Here is a 13149-nt window from a genome sequence, read left to right as displayed (position 1 = left end):
CTGCGACTGGCCGCCGCCGGCTGGGTTCGCGGGAGGGGCGGAGGGAGGCGCGGGCGGCCCGGGACTGGGCGCCGCGCGGGGGCGGGGCCGCGGGGCGGAGCCGGGGAGCGCAGGCCGCGAAGGGGAGCGGCGGAGGCGTGGATCCTGGAGCGCGGGCGCCGAGGTCCGCGGGGGCGCGGCCGCAGGGGGAGCTCCGGGTCCCAGAGCCCCCCACCCGAGCCCGGGGCTGCAGCGTGCGGCCGGAGCCGGGGGCGGTCGCCCCACCGGAAGAAGGCCTCGACCCCAAGCGGACTTTACTCTGGAGACCAGTAATGCGGGTATGCATCCCCTGGGGGCTCTCAGCCAAGGACCGGTCCCGCTGGGGGGTCGGGGGGAGGGGGACGGGACGCCTCCACTGTTCAGGGAGCCCGAAGGCAATAGCACTGCCCAGAACTGCCACCCTCACTTTCGCCCTGTCCTCCTGGGGGTCCTTTACGGGGAATCTCTTGCACCAGTTTTTAAGACCGAAGGGAGGGGAGACCCCTGTGAAGTCCCCTCGCAGCCCCACTCCGTAGCTCCATCTTTGTGTCCTTCTGGCCAGTGATCAGAAGGGGCTCCAGGCTCCCCAAGGGGCCCCTGGCGGAGGATCTGGTAGGGGATCCTGGACAGTCTGAGGTCTGGCACCGAGGAAAACAGGGTGCCCCTAGGGCTGAATCTCCCAATCCTGGGATGAGTGAGCTTTGGGTAATGGGCCCTATACCTCGGAGACTATGTATCCACCGGCCTGTAATCCCACCTCTATTCCCTCTCAACACTCCTTTCTTTCCTAAACCCAGATATCCCCTCTTCCAACCGCTCCCTTCCCGGCATGCCTCACAAAAGAGGGAAGAATGGAAACAACTGTTTCTTCAGGAGGACAGGATGATGAGCAAAGATACTGAGTTTCCCTATAATTGTAATCTGTTTTAAAATAAAAATGGGAGGGGATCCCTGGGTGGCTCAGTGGTTTAGCGCCTGCCTTTGGCCCAGGGTGCCATCCTGGAGTACTGGGATCGAGTCCCAGGTCGGGCTCCCGGCATGGAGCCTGCTTCTCCCTCCTCCTGTGTCTCTGCCTCTCTCTCTCTAGGTCTATCATGAAAAAAATAAATAAATAGATCTTTAAAAAAATAAAATAAAAATGGGAACATCCAATCTTTTTCTCCCCAAACCTTTCCTGACTAGCCTTCTCCCTACCGGGCCAGGCCCACCCAAAGGAGGCCCAGTGGCTGGGCAGGCCTAGCTAGATGCCTGAGGGACAAGAGGTCCCGAAGGGCTTGTGTTTTCCAAGCACAGACCCCATGGACTGGCCCACACTGCCCACAAGGAGCTGGATCAGCCCAACAGATGCTGAGCGCCCCCCCACCCCCACCGTGGAGACAGGAAGGAACGCTGGGTTACCTAATCAAAGGAGCCTTCCAGCAATTATTTCATAAGAAAGTCAAGTGCCAAAAGGCGTGCATGTTTCATGAGCGTGAGTATGTGTGAGTGTGTGTGTGTGAGCGTGTATTCCAAGTAGCCGTCTACACGGGGTGAACCAAACTGCTCCCTGCACGCGGAGAGGCGGGGAGAGCCCCACGCTCTGCACGGCCGGGCAGGTCTGAGCACCTGGGCCCGAGGTTCAGAGACCCGGCCTCATTCCCGCCTTTTTTGCAGGACCCACGGGAGAACCACGCGGAGAAGTCCCAGGAGGCACTAGACAGCTGACCCCTGGCTCCCCGGCTCAAGTGCACCTGGGCCACCTGGCATGCACGGGGGTGGGCCCAGGCCCAACCGAGTCCAGCCTTTTCTCTCATTCCCCGGAGGGCAGGCTGGCCGGATCTCAGGTGGTGGACGGTAGGAACCAGCTGCCCGGGGTCCACCCATCCGCTCTCACCTCGGGTGAGTCACCCGCGGTCCCGATCCACCACCAGGGAAGTATTTGGGCGGGACCGGGCTCCCTCTGCCGCGGAAGTGGGGCTCCTTGTGGGTTCCAGAAAGGCCACCCCCGGCGGCTCTCCGTCCGCAGTCGGACTCCTGAGTCAGTACAGCAGCTGGAGCTGAGCCCCGGGGAGGAGAGCTGTACCAGGAGCCTGAAGAGGAGGGGCGGGAGCCGGGAGAGACTGCAACGGGCGGGGGCGGGGCCGGCGCGGGCTCTGAGCTGTAAGGGTCCGCCCTCCGGCTCCGCCCAGGCGCCGGCCCCCCCGCCCCGCCCCCGCCCCCGCCCGGCCCTGCTCCCCCCAGCTCCGCGCCCCTCGGGCTCCGCCCCCGCCTAGCTCCGCGCCCTCAGGCTCCGCCCCCAGCTCCGCCCCGCCCCGCCCCCAGGAGGCAGGCTCCGCCCCCCGCCCGTACCAGCCTGCGAGGGAGGCCCGCTAAGGGGGCTGCGCACTCCCTGCACGTTCACCCGAGCTGATGTCCGTGGGCGGGGCAGGCCGACCTCCCACCAGGTCCGGGGGACTCTGATGCTGTCTTCCAGTTCCTCCTCCGCTGGCTCTGACCCCTCCACTGCCTGTTGGGCGCTGCCTGGGCCCTTGCTCCAGGCTGGGAGAGGATGGGGGACATGCTGCCCACCCCCCACCTCTGGCCCCCCCTTGCTTGTCCCTTCTCCAGATCAGATCCTTCCAGACCAAAACCATCAAGTCAGGGAAGTTAGTCACAGACCTGAGATGAGGAGACTGAGGCCCCAGGAGGAAGAGGGACCAGCCCCCAGCCACAAAGCCAGTCACACAAAGGCAGGATGAGAATCCAGGCCCCATCCCCAGCATGTTGGTCCAACTGTCACACTCAGTTGGGTCTGTGCAGTGGCTCCTGTCCCGGGCCAGTTGAGGCTACTCTCCCCTGGAATTAGAGGGCTCCAGCCATCCCCCCACCCCCTGCACACCCTCCCTGGGTAGAATCACCCACCCCCATAGCCCTACCCACCATCTCCACTTGTCCACCGCCTGCCCTCTCTCTAGACCCAGCAGCCTCCAGTCTTTGCCCTGAAGCTCCCACCCAGACTCCTCATTCCTGAGAACACAGGTCACATCAGGGTTACTGGGCGGGGAAAGGACACGAGGGATGGAGTGCTCAGACCGCCACACTCCTCTGCTGCCTGGCTGGTGCCACATCATGCCCTGAACCCTGGGTCCAGGTGCATGGGTGCCGGGTACATGCACACTCCTCACAGGCAGGGGCTCTGTTGTGGCCACTCATCTGTCCCCTCACCTGGAATGGCACCTAGCTTTAGAAAGTGCTCAGGAAACCCTGGGTGATTGAATGCCTGGGAAACAGGGGCTCACTGGTTGGCCTCGGGGGCCAGGGACTGTAGATGGGTAGACGCTGAGCAGAGGGAGGGAAGAGATGGTCGGGTCCCCGGGGGGGTGTGGGGTGCTGTTTGCTAAGATGCATTGGAGGGTGCATTCGAGGAATGGCAAGACCTGGGGGCCCAGGGGTGCCGCACACAGCTAATCCCCAGGTCACCAGGGACCCCTCCAAGCCCCTCTGCCAAGAAGGGCTCAGTCGGAAGGGCATGGGCCCGGCCTGATTCATTATCTGTCAGGCCCGATGGCCCTGCCACACCATCCATGCAGCCCTCAGCTTGCAGGGCAGCAAACGGGCCTGGCAATCCCGCTCTGTGACCCCGGGGGTGGGGAGTGCGGTAAAGCAGCCACACCCCATGCCCCCAGGACCCCAGCTAACAAGGAATCTGAGACATGCACTCTGGGCCTTGCCACCACTCCTCCCCTGGATCCTGGACCCACGCTCGTCCTGGAAACCACTGCCTTGCTACGAGATCCACAGCAGTGGGGACATGAGCTTGTATGTACCCTGTCCTGCCAGGTGGCTGGGCTCCGGGATCACGGGGAGAGCCAGGCATGGAGGTGGGGCCCTGGTGGAGGCTGTGCCCTGTGGGGGGGAGGTGGAGGGGGGCATGTGCCAGCGGGAAACAGCCCCACTGAGGTTGACCCCGGAGCCCTGCGGAAACTCCCCACCCCCTGGTCACTCCCACCAAACCTCAGACTTCATCATTCCATCCACAGGGGACTCTCGCCCTAACGCACATAAGTGTGGGATGTTTGTCTTCTCCCCATGCATCTGAGGGCATGTCTGTGCTTGCATCATGCTTGCGTGTACATCCATGTGGAGGAGTCACATGGGCGTTACAGAGTCTGTGGTACTTGCACATGTTCCTGCACATGCTCAATGTGTGTAGGGCACGTGTTCGTTTGCTGCACCTGTGTATGTCGGAGGGATCTCTATGCATCTGCTCGTGGGTGGTGAGCACATGTTAATACATGCATGTGTGTGCCGGCAGCACATGTGCCGACCTATACATCGCGACAAGTCCTGTGCCACTGACACTACACACATGTGTGTCTGTGGGTGTTGCGTGTCCACACAGGCTTGCTGACATCTGAGTGTGTGTCACTATCTGTTCCTTGCGCACGGCCTATGCCCCATTTCTGGCGGGCCCACGCATGCACTCCGCCCCCAGGGGCGCGGAGCCTGGGCGCTGTGGGCTGCTCTGCTGGCTCCTGCCCGTGAAGGGCTAAAGGGACCCTGGCTCTGAGCGGCTGGACACAGGGCAGAACTTCCCCCCTCGGGGAGCTATGTTGGGCCTCCGGCCCTGGGGAGGAGCTTCCCGCCGCCCACTGTGGGGGTCCAGGCTGGCATGGAACGAGTGTGTGTCCTGGCGCAGAGTGGCTTGGCGCCCTCAGAGCTGGGTGGGCATGGAGACAGCCGCGTCCATCCCCGATATGGCCATCGGGCTCAAAGTATCCGTTTCCAGGAGCCTCAGCCCCAAGCCCCAGCCCCACAGCCTGGTAAGGTCTCCACCGGCTCCCCCGAGCCCTCTGCCTATGCCCTGGGAATGGCAGCTCTGAGGCAGGGGAGCAGGGCTCAGGTCTGGGAAGAGCCCGCATCCTGCCCTGGCTTGTCCTGTGCCCCCGGGCTCTGGGGGGGGGGGGTGGTGGTGTCAGGGGCAGCACAGCCTGGAGCCCCCACAGCCTGTATTCTGAGCCTCAGGCCTCCAGAAACCAGCCCAGTGACAGGACAAGGAGGGGGGCCCCTCCTTGCCCTGCTGACCCCCGCCATTCTGGCCCAGGGGACCCAGCCACCCACAGGGTCAGCAGTTGTCGTTGGGGCTCCTTCTGCCCTGTCCCTACCCCACCCCCACCCAGAGGCCTGGCCCCCCGCCCCAGCCCTGCTCAGCCTGCTACCCTCCCCCTCCGGGACTATTTATAGAGCCTGGGCTTGGAGCCTCCCGGGAACAGGAGCCAGAGGTCCAGGGCTCGGAGGCTCCTCACCTTCCTGTGCCCGTGGGCCGGGCAGTGTCTGCTTTCAGCCCAGGAAAGGCCCCAACCCAGGCACTGAGGGTGCAGGGAGGCCGAGCTTGTGGGGGTGCTGCCGGGCCCTCAAAAGCATCCCAGGGCCTAATGGGGGCTGAGTGTTCACGGGAGGCATCGGGGCCTGCCCACACCTCCTCGCCACCCCACTGCAAGCCCCAGAGGCACCCTCCCTCTAACCCACCCCCCCCCACTGCCTCAGGGTGCCATTCACAGCTCTTCGCCAAATGCGCAAAACCCACTTCTTCATGCAGGCCTGCCCTCGTCCCTCCACCTGAAGCATCCCTTCCACTAGCCCTTTTCCAGCAGACTCCCACCCATCCTTCATCCTTCAGGTCTTCAGAGCCTATCTGAAACGCCGCCTCCTCTGGGAAGCCCACCCTAATGAGGGCTCTCCCACTCACCTCCCCTCCCCGCCTTGTCATGCCCTTTGGAATACATATCTTTTCCCGTCCTGTCTCCATCCTCCAACAGGCAACTTATGTGTGTCTTGAGTAGTGATTCCTGTTTGGGGTGTAGGGCTGGGGGCTCCTGAAAGGGCAGGACCCTGCCTCGTTCATCCTCCTGCCCCCCGCAGTCATGAATGAAGGGGACAAAGGGGCACACAGGCCAGTGACTGGACAGAAGCGGACAGAACGGGGGACAGAAGGGAGGCTAGAAAGACCCCTCCTGTGTGCCCTGAGCCCTGAGCAACGGCCTGGCGTCCCCGGGGTGGGAAGGCAGCAGGGGCAGCCCAGGCCAGGTCTCAGTGACACGGCTGGGCCCTGGGCAGCAGCCAGATCGGTCACCCTCATTCTTTCCAGATCAAAGTTCCCCCAGGGAACATCCTGGAACCTGACACTGGTGCAGGGGCTGAGCCAGCTGGCCATGTTCAGAAGGAGGGCGCAGAGCAGCAGGGCACCTGTCCCCAGCCCCAGGGAGGCCAGGCCACAGCCCAGGGAGGGGCAGACACGCACACACACCTGCTCCAGCCCCAGCCCCAGCCTCCCAGAGGGTCCCAGGACTCCAGGCCCCCAAGGTCTCCAGCCCCCCAGGACTCCAGGCCCCCAAGGTCTCCAGCCCCCCAGGACTCCAGGCCCCCAGGGTCTTCAGCCCCCCAGGACTCCAGGCCCCCAGGGTCTTCAGGCCCCCAGGACTCCAGGCCCCCAAGGTCTCCAGGCCCCCAGGATTCCAGGCCCCCAGGACTCCAGGCCCCCAGGGTCTCCAGTCCCCCAGGGCCCTGTGACCTCTTGCTTGTCCCAGAGGTTCCCGCCGCAGACCCCCACCTCCCAGGCGTACCCTCCCCTCAGCCCTCATGTCTCTGTGTTTCCGGAACAAGGGGCAACTGCAGGGTGGGAGAGCTGTGAGCCATGGCTTCTGGGGTCGAGTGGTTTCCACGTTACTCCCCATCATCCGGTGACAAGGGGAGGGGGCAGAGCCGTGTCTGCTGCCTCCCGGCCTCTGGGGCCCTCAAGCTGCTACATGTGAGGCACAGGGAGGAGGCGGGCAGAGCTGGCCTAGGGCAGGAGGTCAGGGCCAGGCCCCTTAGCCTGCTCCCGTGTCCTCTATCCTCCATCACTGTGGAATGTCCTGCCACAGTCAGTGTGTGGTTCACACCCCCCCACGTGCAAGCGCATGCTCACACACGCTCTCTTATGCATGTATGTGCACAGTGCTCTCACACGTACATAAGCACATGCATGCACACTCACATGCTTGCACACTCTCGCATACACACAAATGCACAGTGCTCTCACACATGTGCGCATAAACACATGCACACGCTTTCACATGCGTGTACATACATGCACACAGACACACGTGCACAATGCTCTCACATATGTGTACATTGACACACATACATGCACACACGTGCACACATGCTCACACAAGTGCACACACATGCACTCTTGCACGCTCACATGCTAAGGAGTGGCTAAGAGCACAGCTCTCTGAATCTCACTCATGGCTCACTACCCTTTGTACCTCAGTTTTCTTGTCTGTAAAATGGAAATTATATCAACAGTACCTGTGGCCTAGGATTGTTACGAGTCATAAACTAGTACACATGTGTAATGTCAGGCACTCAGTGAGCACTCATATAGGAGCTAAATAAAACCAGCAAAAATACATCCAGTCTCCAAACTTGAATCTCAATAAACACGACAACGTGAGTCTACCTTTCTCTTTCTGCCCTAGGTGAGCCGGCCTCCTCACCACCAGGTCCAAAGAGTGATGTGAGTAGCTGTGGGTCAAGTCCAGCAGTGGCATGCAGTTCCAGGCGTGCATAACAACCTTCAGGTAATAGAAGGTCCATCTCATGCAGAGACATTAACTTGCTTGAAACCCTCAGCTCCGGAGCCGAGACATGCGATCTTCAAAAATTAGTAATATGAGAGGATATGTTTGTAGACAAGAAACGGAGACCAGTCCTTCAAAGAAAGAGGACAGAAGGCAGAGGCTGGCAGTGTAGGGGTGCTGGGAGGAGATTGGGGCCAGGCGTGCAGGCACTAGGGCTGAGCCAAAGCCCAGCATGTCCACCCTCAGGGCCATGGTGAGTGGCAAAGCCACACGCCCGTGGTTGGGCCTCAGCAGAGCCACCAGGCTCAGAGGGACTGTCCCAGAGATGCGACGCTCCTGTCAAGTGCAGGCCACAGCACACACGTCTTAGAAGACCGCGGTTGGGAGCCTGGCCAGATGCAGACCGAGCAGAGGCCATGGGCAGGTGGCCCTGAGTTTTGCAGAACCTCCGGAAAACCTCATAAGCAGGGACCACAGAGCACTGGTAAGGCAAACAAATCTAGGGGATGTAAGGGCTGCTCACTGAGAAACTTAGAGCAATTTGGAGAACACTTTTTTTTTTTTTTAAGATTTTCTTTATTGAAGAGACAGAGCACAGAAGGAGGAGCAGAGGGAGAGGAAGACACAGGCTCCCCAAGGAGCAGGGAGCCCCACGCGGGGCGAGATCCCAGCTCAGCATCAAAGAGCAAGAAGAAACCCGGTTCTGACAACAGGAAGCAAGAGTGTGACGTCCGGGGTGTGCAGTGTGACACCACCACCAGAGCACTGTTTCCAAAGGTGGGGCCGTGCACACAGCAGTGCTGAGCGAATAGCACTGGCAAGCAGGCTGTGTTTTCAGGCGTCACCTAAGGGGAAAACAAACGTGGGACCTGGGAGGGAGCAGCACGCAGGCCAGGGTCCCAGCCGCGGTCACCCGAGCATGGGGCTCCTGCCCAGGTGGTGCCAGAGGAGGACCAGATGGCCTTGTCTGCGGGAGAGCTGCGATTTTCAAGGCGGCCAGCCCTGACCACCCCCATCTCTCCAGCCCCTGCAGGCCCCCCACTCACTCTCATCACTCCCCTGGTCCCATTTGTCCCTCTAAGTGCGTCCCAGCCCTGCCTGTGACCTCCACCCCACCCAGCAGAATCTCTCAGCCACCCCTGCTCCAGGACCCATGATTCGGTCAAATCTGTGTGGGTCAGGAGCTGTTTTCCCTCCGCGCTTGTAAAAGTTGGGAATTGAGATAGACAAAGCCTGCGATGTTTAAACAGATGTGACAGGATACGAGAAGAGGATTGGTCTTGGCCCCGTGCTAAGGCCCAGGACAGCGGGTGCCAGGGACTCCCACACACCCGCTGGCACGAGGGCAGCCCACCGAAGCTGGATCCCCATGGAGGTGCTTGAAAACCAGGTTCCTGACCCTGAGCTGACCCTCCGCCCCACCCCTTGGGCTTACAAAAGAGGTTGAAGAGGTTGTTGAGGCGTTAGGAAGAATTAGAGATGAGTCCTTGTGAGTCCCACCCCAGCAGAGGGGACTGGGTGCAGGTATGCTTGGCCCTCGCCCTCATCCCGGGAAGCAGTTTCACTGGGATCATGGGGAAAGTCAGGAAATTATTCCAGGAGCGGGAGAAAATGGAGAGAACTGGAAGATTGGTGTCCAGCTCAAGCCTCAGTCATCCAAGGAGGAGGACGTCCTATCCTGCCCTCCAAGGATTATGGGCCTCAGGCCCTGCCCTCCTACTGTAAGCAAATAGGTGGCTGCAGGGATGGAGGGAGCACAGAAAACATTCTTTTTTTTTTTTTTTTTTAAGATTTTATTTCTTTATCCATGAGAGACACAGAGAGAAAGAGGCAGAGACACAGGCAGAGGGAGAAGCAGACTCCCTACGGGGAGCCCGATGTGGGATTCGATCCAGGGACCCCGGGATCATGCCCTGAAATACATTCTTTGAGAGGGAACAACGGGCAGCACAGATGTAATGTGCAAGGCCTGCCCTGAAGCTGGTGGAGGGGATGGGGTGCCTAGAGCCCCCAGCCCCACTGAGCTGAGGCAGCTCAAATTCTCAGGGCCAAGGGCCAAGAAGGAAGGAGACTCAGAGAAAGAGCTCCAGGTGTCTGCAGAGCATCTCCTGGAGGTTTGCTAAGAACGGCCAGGCTTGTACATGAGAGCAAAGAACCACTGTGAAATAGCAGGCCCAGCAACCTACAGAGCCCACGCAGGAGCTCAGACAGTCCCTGCTTCCACCAGTCAGGATAGACAGACCTTGCAGGGTTGGACAGACTTCGCAGAACACCAGGCCCCCAGGGAGAGCCATCGAAAGGGTCGTGCATTTCAGCAGAATGAGAGGCAATCCGGCAATCCACAGGATGGAAGAAAATATTTGCAAGCCACATACTTGTAATAAGGGGCTAATATCCAAAATACATGAGGATTTCAGTATCAAAGAAACAAGCCAATTAAAAACAGACAAAGAGGGGATCCCTGGGTGGTTCAGCGGTTTAGCGCCTGCCTTCAGTCCAGGGCGTGGTCCTGGAGTCCCGGGATCAAGTCCCACATCGGGCTCCCGGCATGGGGCCTGCTTCTCCCTCTGCCTGTGTCTATGCCGCGCCCTCTCTCTCTCTCTCTGTCTCTCATAAATCAATCAGTCAATCAATCAATCAATCAGACAACGGACCCAAAGAGACATTTTTCCAAAGACGATGCACAAACAGGCCAATAGTTGTGTTGGAAGGTGCTCGAGGTCACCGATTATCAGAGAAAGGCAAATCAAAACCACAGTGAGAGACCGCCTCGCACCTCCCAGAGTGTGTGCAATCCAGAGAACATGAGGGAAGTGCAGCCTCTGTGGACACAGTATGAATACATATAACACACACAAGGGCATATTATGCACCCTGAGAAAGAAGATCCTGCCGTTCACAGATTCGTGGCTTACACTGCACGTAATTAGCCAGACAGAGAAAGAAAGGCACATCCTGCCTGGTCCCACATGTAGGGGGAGAAAAAGCCAAAGGCTTGGAAGCAGAGATGCTTCACAGGCAACCATGTGAGGCAATGGGCGTGTTAATTGATTGTGGGAATTCTTGTACAGTGTGTCTGTACATCAAATGATCATGTTGTGCACTTTGTGTTTTTTTTAAGTTTATTTATTTATTTTTTAGTAATCTCTGTCCCCAACGCGGGGTGCAAACTCATGAACCTGAGATCAAGATCAGAGCTGAGATCAAGGGTCAGATATTAACCGACGGAGCCACCCTCACACCCCTCATGTTGTGCACTCTAAGCATATGACAATTTTATTTGTAAATTATACCTCAATAAAGCTGCAAAAAAAAAAAAAAAGAAGAAGAAGAAAAGGAAAAAAAAAAGGAAAAGAAAAAAAGAAAGACCATGAGCTAGCAGAAGGGCTAACCAGACTCATAATAAAGGTCGCCTTGAGCAGCCCAAGGTGGCTCAGCAGTTTAGTGTAGCCTTCAGCCCAGGATGTGATTCTGGAGACCCGGGATCCAGTCCCACGTCGGGCTCCCTGCATGGAGCCTGCTTCTCCCTCTGTCTATGTCTCTGCCTCTCTCTCTCTCTTATGAATAAATAAAATATTTTTAAAAAATGAAATGCATAAATCCCCCCAAGACATGAAGTGTCAAAATTCACTTCAAAAAGAATAGCTGATCCTTCTTAAAAGAAATCTCCAGAGCAGCCCAGGTGGCTCAGCAGTTTAGTGCTGCCTTTTTGGTCCAGGGCATGATCCTGGAGACCAGGGATCGAGTCCCATGTCCGGTTCCCACCATGGAGCCTGGTTCTCCCTCTGCCTCTCTCTCTCTCATGAATAAATAATCTTTAAAACAAACAAACAAACAAAAAAGAAATCTCCAGGCACCAATTACTTCACTAATGGAGTCTACCAAATATTTAAGAAAAAAATGTAAAAAAAAAAAAAAAAAAAAAAAACACCTTTTAAAAAATGAAGGAAATTTTCAAAGGACAGGACCTGCTCCTGGCCTGGTTTTTTCCTGACACTCAGAGTAGATAAGAACATCACAACAGAACTTGAGCAAATTGAATCCAGTAACACACAACGAGATAATGCATCATGACCATCAGGGGTTTCCGTCACAAATGCAAACTTAGTTTAGCATTTGAACATTAAGCAATATAATCCCAATTAACAGTGCAAACCAGAAGAACTATAGGATTAGCTCAATAGATGCAGAAAAATCATCTGAAAAAATGCAACATCCCCTAATGATCAAGTGTTTTTTTTTTAAAGACCTTTTCGTAAATAAACTAGGGACAGAAAGGAACTTCCTTAATCTTACAAAAAGCAGCCAAGATAAACCTACAATGAACATCGTTCTTGACCATAAAAGGCTGACTGGGTCTCCTCAAAGATTAGGGGATTGGCATATCTTGTCTCACCTCTTCAGTTCAAACTTGTGCTGGAGTTTCAGCCCATGCAACAGACAAGAAACAGAAGGTGTGCATGCCAGATACCAAGAAAACCCTTTGTTCACAAAACATGGGTGTGCATGGAGAAAATCTTAAGTAATCAAAAAAAACAAAACAAAACAAAACAAACTACTGTAACTAATCAATGAACTTTGTGAGGTCTCAGGATACAAGGATCAAGGTCAATCCATAAAAATCAATTAGATTTCTCTACCTGAACAAGACATGAGTAGGACACTGGGATTTTTAAAAATCCCGTTTACGATAGTATTTACAATAGCAGAAAGCCCAGTACCATTCAGGATTGCAGAACACTTAAAAATGCCCAAGGATATATTTAACAAAACATACACCAGACCTGTATGCAGAAAACCGCAAAATATTCCAATATCCTAAATAAATGGAGAGATACGACTGTTCACAAATTACAAGAATCAATATTACTGTTGATTCACTTCACATGGGTCTGCAGAGCATCACCACCCCAATCAAAGTTACTGTCCCCATGCGGGACTCGGGACTCGATCCTAGGACCCCGGGTTTATGACCTGGGCCGAAGGCAGAGCCTTTAAGATTTATTTATTTATCTTAGAAAAAGATGGGCAGCCCAGGTGACTCAGCGGTTTAGCGCCACCTTCAGCCCAGGTTGTGATCCTGGAGACCCAGGATCCAGTCCCACATCGGGCTCCCTGCATGGAGCCTGCTTCTCCCTCTGCCTGTCTCTCTGCCTCTCTCTGTGTGTCTCTCATGAATAAATAAATAAATAAATAATCTTTAAAAAAGAGAGAGAGAGAAAGAGAGAGAGAGCACGCGAGCAGTGGGAGGATGACCCGAGGGAGGGGGAGAAGCAGACTCCCTGCTAAGCCCCACACGGAACGTGGGGCTCCATCCCAGAACCCTGAGACCATGACTTGGGCTGAAATCAAGAATCAGATGCTCAACTGAGTGAGTCCCCAGGTGCCCTGGCCAAGAGTTCTTAGGGAACAAAATCAAAATGATAAATAGAACTTAATCAAAAATAAAAAGTTCTAGGGGCGCCTGGGTGGCTTAGCCAGCTAAGTGGTCGACTCTTGATTTCAGCTCAGGTCATGATTTCAGGATCATGAGATTGATCCCAAGTCA

General features: G+C 56.6%; 1 long non-coding RNA gene across 1 annotated transcript; it reads left to right on the top strand.

Annotated features, from left to right (window-relative positions):
* The first annotated feature begins 158 nt into the window (after window positions 1-158).
* On the top strand, window positions 159-12166 carry LOC102155027. The gene is made up of 4 exons (XR_005359409.1): window positions 159-317; window positions 1672-1896; window positions 7500-8085; window positions 8171-12166. It is a non-coding gene; the product is annotated as an uncharacterized LOC102155027 (long non-coding RNA).
* Window positions 12167-13149: the final 983 nt, after the last annotated feature.

This window comes from Canis lupus, chromosome 5 (assembly GCF_011100685.1).
Source record: "Canis lupus familiaris isolate Mischka breed German Shepherd chromosome 5, alternate assembly UU_Cfam_GSD_1.0, whole genome shotgun sequence".
NCBI classification, from domain to species: Eukaryota; Metazoa; Chordata; class Mammalia; order Carnivora; family Canidae; genus Canis; species Canis lupus.
Note: the sequence above shows the minus strand (reverse complement) of the source record. Positions and strands in the feature narration are given on the sequence as shown.